Source organism: Lutra lutra, chromosome 14, assembly GCF_902655055.1.
Source record: "Lutra lutra chromosome 14, mLutLut1.2, whole genome shotgun sequence".
Classification (NCBI taxonomy): domain Eukaryota; kingdom Metazoa; phylum Chordata; class Mammalia; order Carnivora; family Mustelidae; genus Lutra; species Lutra lutra.
In genome coordinates this window covers 13,221,636-13,229,110 of record NC_062291.1, presented here as the reverse complement: position 1 = coordinate 13,229,110, position 7,475 = coordinate 13,221,636, and positions in this window count along the sequence as shown.

Below are 7,475 nucleotides of genomic sequence, written 5' to 3'. Positions count from 1 at the left end.
TTTCCTGGATTGGAAAATTAAGTTTCCTGCCCAAGGCAAAATGGAGGTTGGAAGCCAAGCCCAGTCCAGTTCACTCTGTGGTTGCTAACTCTGTGTTCCACACATGCTTATGGGCCTTAAAAAGTCTTGTACCAAAAATAATGGAATACGCAGAGATAGGGAGAAAAAAATAAAATACATGCATATAAGATTATTGGAATGCAGCTAAGAGAAGACACATAACTTTAAAGGACACAGTTCAGGCTACAGGTCCGTCCTTCCTTTTTTTGGTACCAAAACAGTAAAGCACTGAGAATAGATACACATTTAGAGATGTCTTTTTAAAGAATTTAAGAATGTGAATGAATATAGTGTAAGTGTTGCTTCAAAGTTTTCAAATGACCCTTCAAATAAGACAAATGGGAGACGCAATTATGCAGAATTACTTAGGCTGAGATTTAAAAAATAAGTTGGGGGTATCTGGTAATGGTGGACTGGGACAATGTGAAAAACATTTATTTGAAGAAACGGAGAACTAAAAATGCAGGGAAGAATTACAGGGTCAAGAAGAAGAAGCCCAGGACAGTAAGCCTGGCATTTTAATTGTTTATATCCCAGCAACATCTGCTTATTTCCGGTGTATAATTAAAATCCTGAAAATAATTAGTTGAGAAAAAAATTGTAATTCAGCTTACCAAAGGGAAGTTTCTCTGATTAACCTTGATCTTCAGACTTTAGACTGGAACCTCAAAATACTATACCCTAAGAATAAAGTCAAACCAGAAATTGATGACCCTTTCAGAAACTGCAGACCACCTTTGAATCTTAAGAATTCTTAATGTACAAAGATGATTTAGGAATACCGATGCCCTAGCCATCTGTCAAAAACAAAAGTAAGTCTTCTCTGAAGGAAGATCAAGTCATCTAAGATGCTAGAAATAATGCTAAAATCTTACAATGTTTCAGGATAGGTTGGGTTACAAAAATAAGTTGTGTCTTTATATACTAATGTCAAATAATTGCAAAATGATACTTCAAATATACCATTTACAATATTACAGACAGTTATAATACTTAGGGACACAGATAAACAAATGTGCTCAGGTTGAAAGGCAATGTTATTAAGATACCCGCTCTTTCAAATGTATCCATGTATTCAAAGAAATTGCAATCAAAATTCCACAGGGTTTTGTTTTTTTTTCTGGAAATGGTTATACTGATTCTAAACTTTTTATAGAATTACAATTAATCTAGAATTGTCAAAGTAATTTTTAAAAATGTTGGAGGATTTGTACTACCAAATTGCAAGATTTAAATCACAAAGCTTCCTTAATTAAGACTGTGTGGAGTTAATATAAAAAGACTTCTAGATCCATGGGACAATTCAGAGTTCAGAGAGAGGCTACATGTATGTAGTCAGTTGGTCTTCAGTGGGTAAAGATTGTTTTCCAAGGTGGATGTGATTACAGAAAAAAGATGAACTTTGACCTCTATATTACATCACACATAAAATTTAATTTGAAATGAACATAGACCTCAATCCAAAACCCAAAACTCTAGAAATTCTAGAAGAAACAGAGGAGAAATTCTCTGCAACTTGGGGGTAGGCTAAAATATCCCAGCTGAAACAGAGCATGAGCAGTCATAAAGAAAATTTTGATAATTATAATTAAAATCTCCTGCCTGTCAAGTGACACTTCAAGAGAATGACAGACAAACTACCACCCAAGAAAAAAAATATATACAACAAATAAATCTGACAGAAGCTATTTATCTGAAATACATAAAAATCATTCTCAAACTCAGTCAGAAGAAAAGGAACCCAAGAAAATTTAAGCAAAAGGCTTAAACAGACTCTTCATAGAAGATGTAAGAATGACCAACGAAACAGATATAGGGAAATGTGTTCAACATCATTAATCAACATGGAAATGAAAATCAAAACCACAATGAGATAGCACCTCACATCTGTGGGGATGGCTAGAATCAAAAACTCAAACAATAACAAGTATTGGCAAGAATGGACAGAAAAGAGAAACTTAAATCCATTGTTGATGAGAATATAAATCAGTAGGGTCACTATAGAAAGTATTCTGGAGGTTTCTGAAAAATTAAAAATAGAGCTACCACAGAATCCAATAACCTCACAACTGGCTATATATCCAAAGGAAATAAAATCACTATCTCAAAGAGATATCTGCACTTCTATGTTCATTGTATCATTATTCCCAGTGGTTGAGATATGAAAACAGCCCGTGTCTGTTGATGGATGCAAGGATGAAGATCATTTTTCTGTCTAGGTGTACATATAGATAGATGTTTATGTACTAGCATCAGGTTTATAATCATCATTATCAATATACACTAATTATATATGCATATAAAATTCGGCCTTAAAAAAGAGGGAAATCCTGCCATTTACAAAGATGTGGAAACCTGGATGAGCCTGGAGGACTTTACACTAAATGAAATAAGTCAGAGAAAGACAAATGCTATATTATCACATTTATGTGTAGAATCTAAAAAAGTCAAACTCATAGTAACAGGGAGTAGAATGGTGGCTACCAGGGCTTGTGAGAAATAGGGAGATGTTGGTTAAAGGATACAAACTGTCAGATATAAGATGAGTAAGTTCGGGGCACCTGGGTGGCTCAGTGGGTTAAGCCTCTGCCTTCGGCTCAGGTCATGATCTCAGGGACCTGGGATCAAGCCCTGCATCAGGCTCTCTGCTTGGTGGGGAACCTGCTTCCCTCTGTCTGTCTGCCTCTCTGCCTACTTGTGATTTCTGTCTGTCAAATAAATAAAATCTTAAAAAAAAATAAGTTCAAAAAAAGATGAGTAAGAGACCTATATATGAGTAAGAGACGTATATATGGTGACTATAGTTAATAATGTACTGTATTCTAAATAAAAAATAATAATAATATACTGTATTCAAGAAAGTTACAAAGGAGGTGGATCGCAAGCATCCTCACCACACGCACAAAAGATAATGACATGAAGTGATAGTTATGTTCCGTAGCTTGATTGTGGTCATCATAGAACATACACATACAACAAAATATCAAAATTTACACCTTAAATATATACAATTTTTGTCAATCATACCTCAATATAGCTGTGGGGGAAAAAGGGAATGGCCAATCAGCCTCTGAAAAGATTTTCAGCATTATGAGTCATCAAAGAACCACAAATTAAAACAGTATGAAGTATTTCATAGTCACCAGAATGGCAAAATAAAAAAGAGGTTATTGCTAAGTATTGGGAAGATTGTGGAATAATAAGAATCCTTATACATTGCAAAACAATCTAGTGATTTCTTATAAAAGTAAAAATATACTTAACATGTAACCCAGCAGTTCCATTCTTGGGTATCTACTCAAGGGAAAAGAAAACAGGAGTGAGTGCTGTGAAGTATAAACCTGGCGATTCACAGACCTGTACCCCTGGGGCCAATAATACATTATATGTTAATATAAATAAATAAATAAATAATTAAATAAGAAATAACAGAAAACAGATAAGAAAAAAGAGCAAGCACAACTCTGAAACCACTATGCACATTTCTGTATACTTCTCTTTCTTCTACACACAGATGTGTATATTTTAATTAAAGAAAAAAAAAAACAGGAATGCCTGAATATTGACAACCAGTAATGAAATCACCATATTAAGATTATAAGGGGAGCCATATGATCCTTTTAATAAATGAGAAGAAGTATTTAACAAAATTTAAAATCTACTTATGATAATAACTCTTGAAGTAAGAATAAAGTTTTCTTAATCTGACAAAGAGTATTTAGAACATAATCTACATCAAACCTCATAGTGACTGATGGAGAATCAAAAGCTTTCCTGCTGAAGCCGGGACGGACAATATGCCCCATCACATACTCATGTCAACGTTGCAGTATAGATCCTAGCCAGTGCAATAGCACAAGAGTAGGAAACAAAGGTGTGAAGGTTAGTAAAATGAAAAACAAAGCTCATTATTCCCAGTTAATATGACTGAATACATAGAAAATTGAAATGGATTTACATATAAATCATTAGAATTAATCAGTGAGTTTAGCAAAGTTACTTTGACTTAAGGTCAGTCTTAAAAACATTATATTCACATGGACCATTTATATGGAAGCAGAACTGACACATTGCCTCACCACCATTGTCAATAAGCGTACACAGTACATTTGTGGCCAAAAAGGGGGGAAAATGGCTTTTTACCCTGGGATAAAAAAGAATTGGGTCACCCTACCTCAGTGTAGGTCTCAAAATAAATGTAACCTGGAGCTTCTCTCATAAATTGCTGACTCTTGATTAAAAAAAAAAACTTGATTACTGCCCTGTATAGTGCTGTTGTCTGAATAAATTTCACAATCTTTGTGGATATGATAATTACACGAAAACATTGCTGTTTTCCCAACATGAATGAACTAATATAACCAATACAACCTTTGTAATCTTGGTTTTTCTCCTTTCAAATACTCATTATATTTCTTATTTGATAAGCCAGGCCTTCTAAAGTCTCTCCTTGTACTTTATGAAAGAAAACCCCTAATTTTCTTTTCTAATATAATTTCTCTCTGAGTTATCTATCCGTCTATGTCCAGAGAGACTTGCCTACCAAGAGTTGAAACTGACAGCGTGCCAAGTGAAGCTTCCATTGGCCCCTGACATCAAGGCAAGCCTTTACTTGGCTTTTGAGGTGATCTTATGTAGTCATAGAATTCTCTCTTTTCCTCCCACCCTTCTGTTTTCTACCTCTTATTCTAATTCGGTTCCAGACTATGTGCAGTTCTCGGTCCAGCCTGGTTCTGGTCGGGGGACTGATTTGTGTGTGTGGCCAAATATGTCTCTCTCGATGCTGGGATGAAGATATTTGGCTCAAGGATCTGATCATCTGGCAACCACTGTTTTTGGAAGAAATGTAGAGAATCACCTTATTGGTAAAGGGCTGCATGGATAACTTCCTAAATATTGATTCTATAGCAACTAAATGAAGAGTTCTTATCTTTGGTCAGCCAGTTGACATGATCATTACAAACGGACACTTGTCAGACGGTCCCAAGGGCTATAATCAGGAATGCCAGCATATTTTCCATGCAGAAGCTGATTACTTTCTGGAGGGAGACTGCCTAACTCAACACCGGGTGAAGAACCATTTATGCAGGACAAAATATACTCTAATGAAAAATGTCTTTCCCAGTAATTTTTTTGCAATGCTGATGTCTGAAAAAATATGATTTCTGGGGATGTAATGATTATGGGAAGAAGTAGCTATTTTTCTACCATAAACAGTCTGATGATGATCTTGCTATTTTTTTTAAACACCTACTGGATTGTTTTTTTCAGTTTGGGGAGCTGGTACTTCTAATTTCTGACTTCTTATATTAATTGCAAGTAAACGTCTCTTAAAAATGCTTTTTCTTCTAGCTCATTTTTTTCTAACCAGAATAAACATACAGCAAATTTTTCAGAAGTATGCTATGTACAATAATATCAAAAATAGGGGCGCCTGGGTGGCTCAGTGGGTTAAAGCCTCTGCCTTCGGCTTAGGTCATGATCCCAGGGTTCTGGGATCGAGCCCCTCTCTGCTCAGCAAGGAACCTCTTCCTCCTCTCTCTCTGCCTGCTTCTCTGCCTACTTGTGATCTCTGTCTGTCAAATAAATAAATAAAATCTTTAAAAAAAGTCTTTAAAAAATATCAAATATCTTGGAAAAAATATAATAAAAGTTGTCTGAGACCTCTACACAGAGGAAACTACTTTCCTAATAGGTTTCTCACTGTTTAAAGATGAATAGTTAACGGATAGATCTACCATGTGCAAGGATTGGGGAGAGTAACATTGTAAAGGTGTCAATTCTCTTATTATAAAGCAACAGTAATTAATGCAGGGATTAGTTGATGGAAAAGAAGAACTTCTTCTTATCAAAGCAGTTGAGATAACAAAAAGCCAGTCACATAGTAGGAGATAAACATTATAACACATGCAAGGGAAATGGGCTCCAAACTATAGTACATGAATAATTTCTACAAGTCTGCATGGGCAAGGGTTAGCTTAGCAGGCCAGTGTTGCTCAAATTCTGCACAGTCCCAAGAAAGGCTTGTCTTCAGGACTGGCCAGACTCTGAGCCTTTGGAAAATTCTACCTGATGAGACTATTTTTGTAAACCCGAGGCCTGGGCCATGTGGTACGGGTTGGATCAGGTAGCTTGTGCAAAGAGTGTGACTTAACAGTGACGCCTGTTTTTCTCTGGGGGCTGGAGTCTGAGCGGCCAAGGCCAGTCACGCAAACACTGCATGTTTACAGAGTTTCAGACATTATTTCTGGGGGAAGGAAACAAAGCCCCATGTAACTCCACTGGGAGAAGGCAGCTGGAAACTTGCCCCTGGTTTGTCCTCAACTTCACCCCGGGGCCTTTACCTTTGCTGATACTCACCTGGATCCATTCTCTGTACGAGTATAACTGGTTTTCTGTAGCTTGAAAGTCCTTCTAGTGAAATACGGAGTCTAAGCATGGCCTTGGGGACTTCCAACACAAACCAAAATGGAAAATGACAGATAACCCAATAATAAAAGAGGCCAGAGACTTGAACAGACTTTCATAAAAGAGAAAATCCCAAATTCCATGAAACCTTTCAAAACAGGCTCCACATTTGAAAGCTTTGAAAAGATGCAAAATAAAACTATAACAAGATGAGAGAATAACTGAAATTAAAAAGCCTGGAAATGCCAAGTGTTGGTCAAGGATATGGAACAAATGGAAATGTCATGCACTGTTGGCAAGAATATAAATTGATTAAACTATTTTGCAAAACCTTGGCATTGACTGCTGACGATGAATAATAACTACTGACTGTAATTCCATATATCCAACAAAACTGAAGGCAGATGTGGACCAAAAATGTAAAAAAATGTTCATGACAGCATTATCCTTAATAGCAAAGACTGGAAACACAACAAATAGCCATCAACACCAGCAGAAAGTATAAATGAAATGTTGTATCCATCCAACACTGTTGTGCGGTAATGAACATGAATGAAGCATTGCTATACACAGGAAACATATGAGTCTCAAAAGCCTAATCTTCGGTAAGACCATGAGAATGCCTGGTTTAATTAATATAGTCTTCAAAAACGAAACTGTAGGACACCTGGGTGGCTCAGTGGGTTAAGCCTCTGCCTTCGGCTCAGGTCATGATCTCAGAGTCCTGGGATTGAGTCCCCCATTGGCTCTTTGCTCAACAGGGAGCCTGCTTCTCCCTCTCTCTCTGCCTGCCTCTCTGCCTACTTGAGATCTCTGTCTGTCAAATAAATAAATAAAATCTTAAAAAAAAATGAATCTGTAATGTTAGAAGTTGAGATAGTTAGAAAGAGAAGGTTCTGGAAAGAAAGCTAGGAGTAAATGGGTCAAGGCTTGGGGCCTATTTCTTGCGTGTCAGTAGGGTTGGGTTTATTGATCTGGATGGTGGCTACACGATTGCATTCATTTGT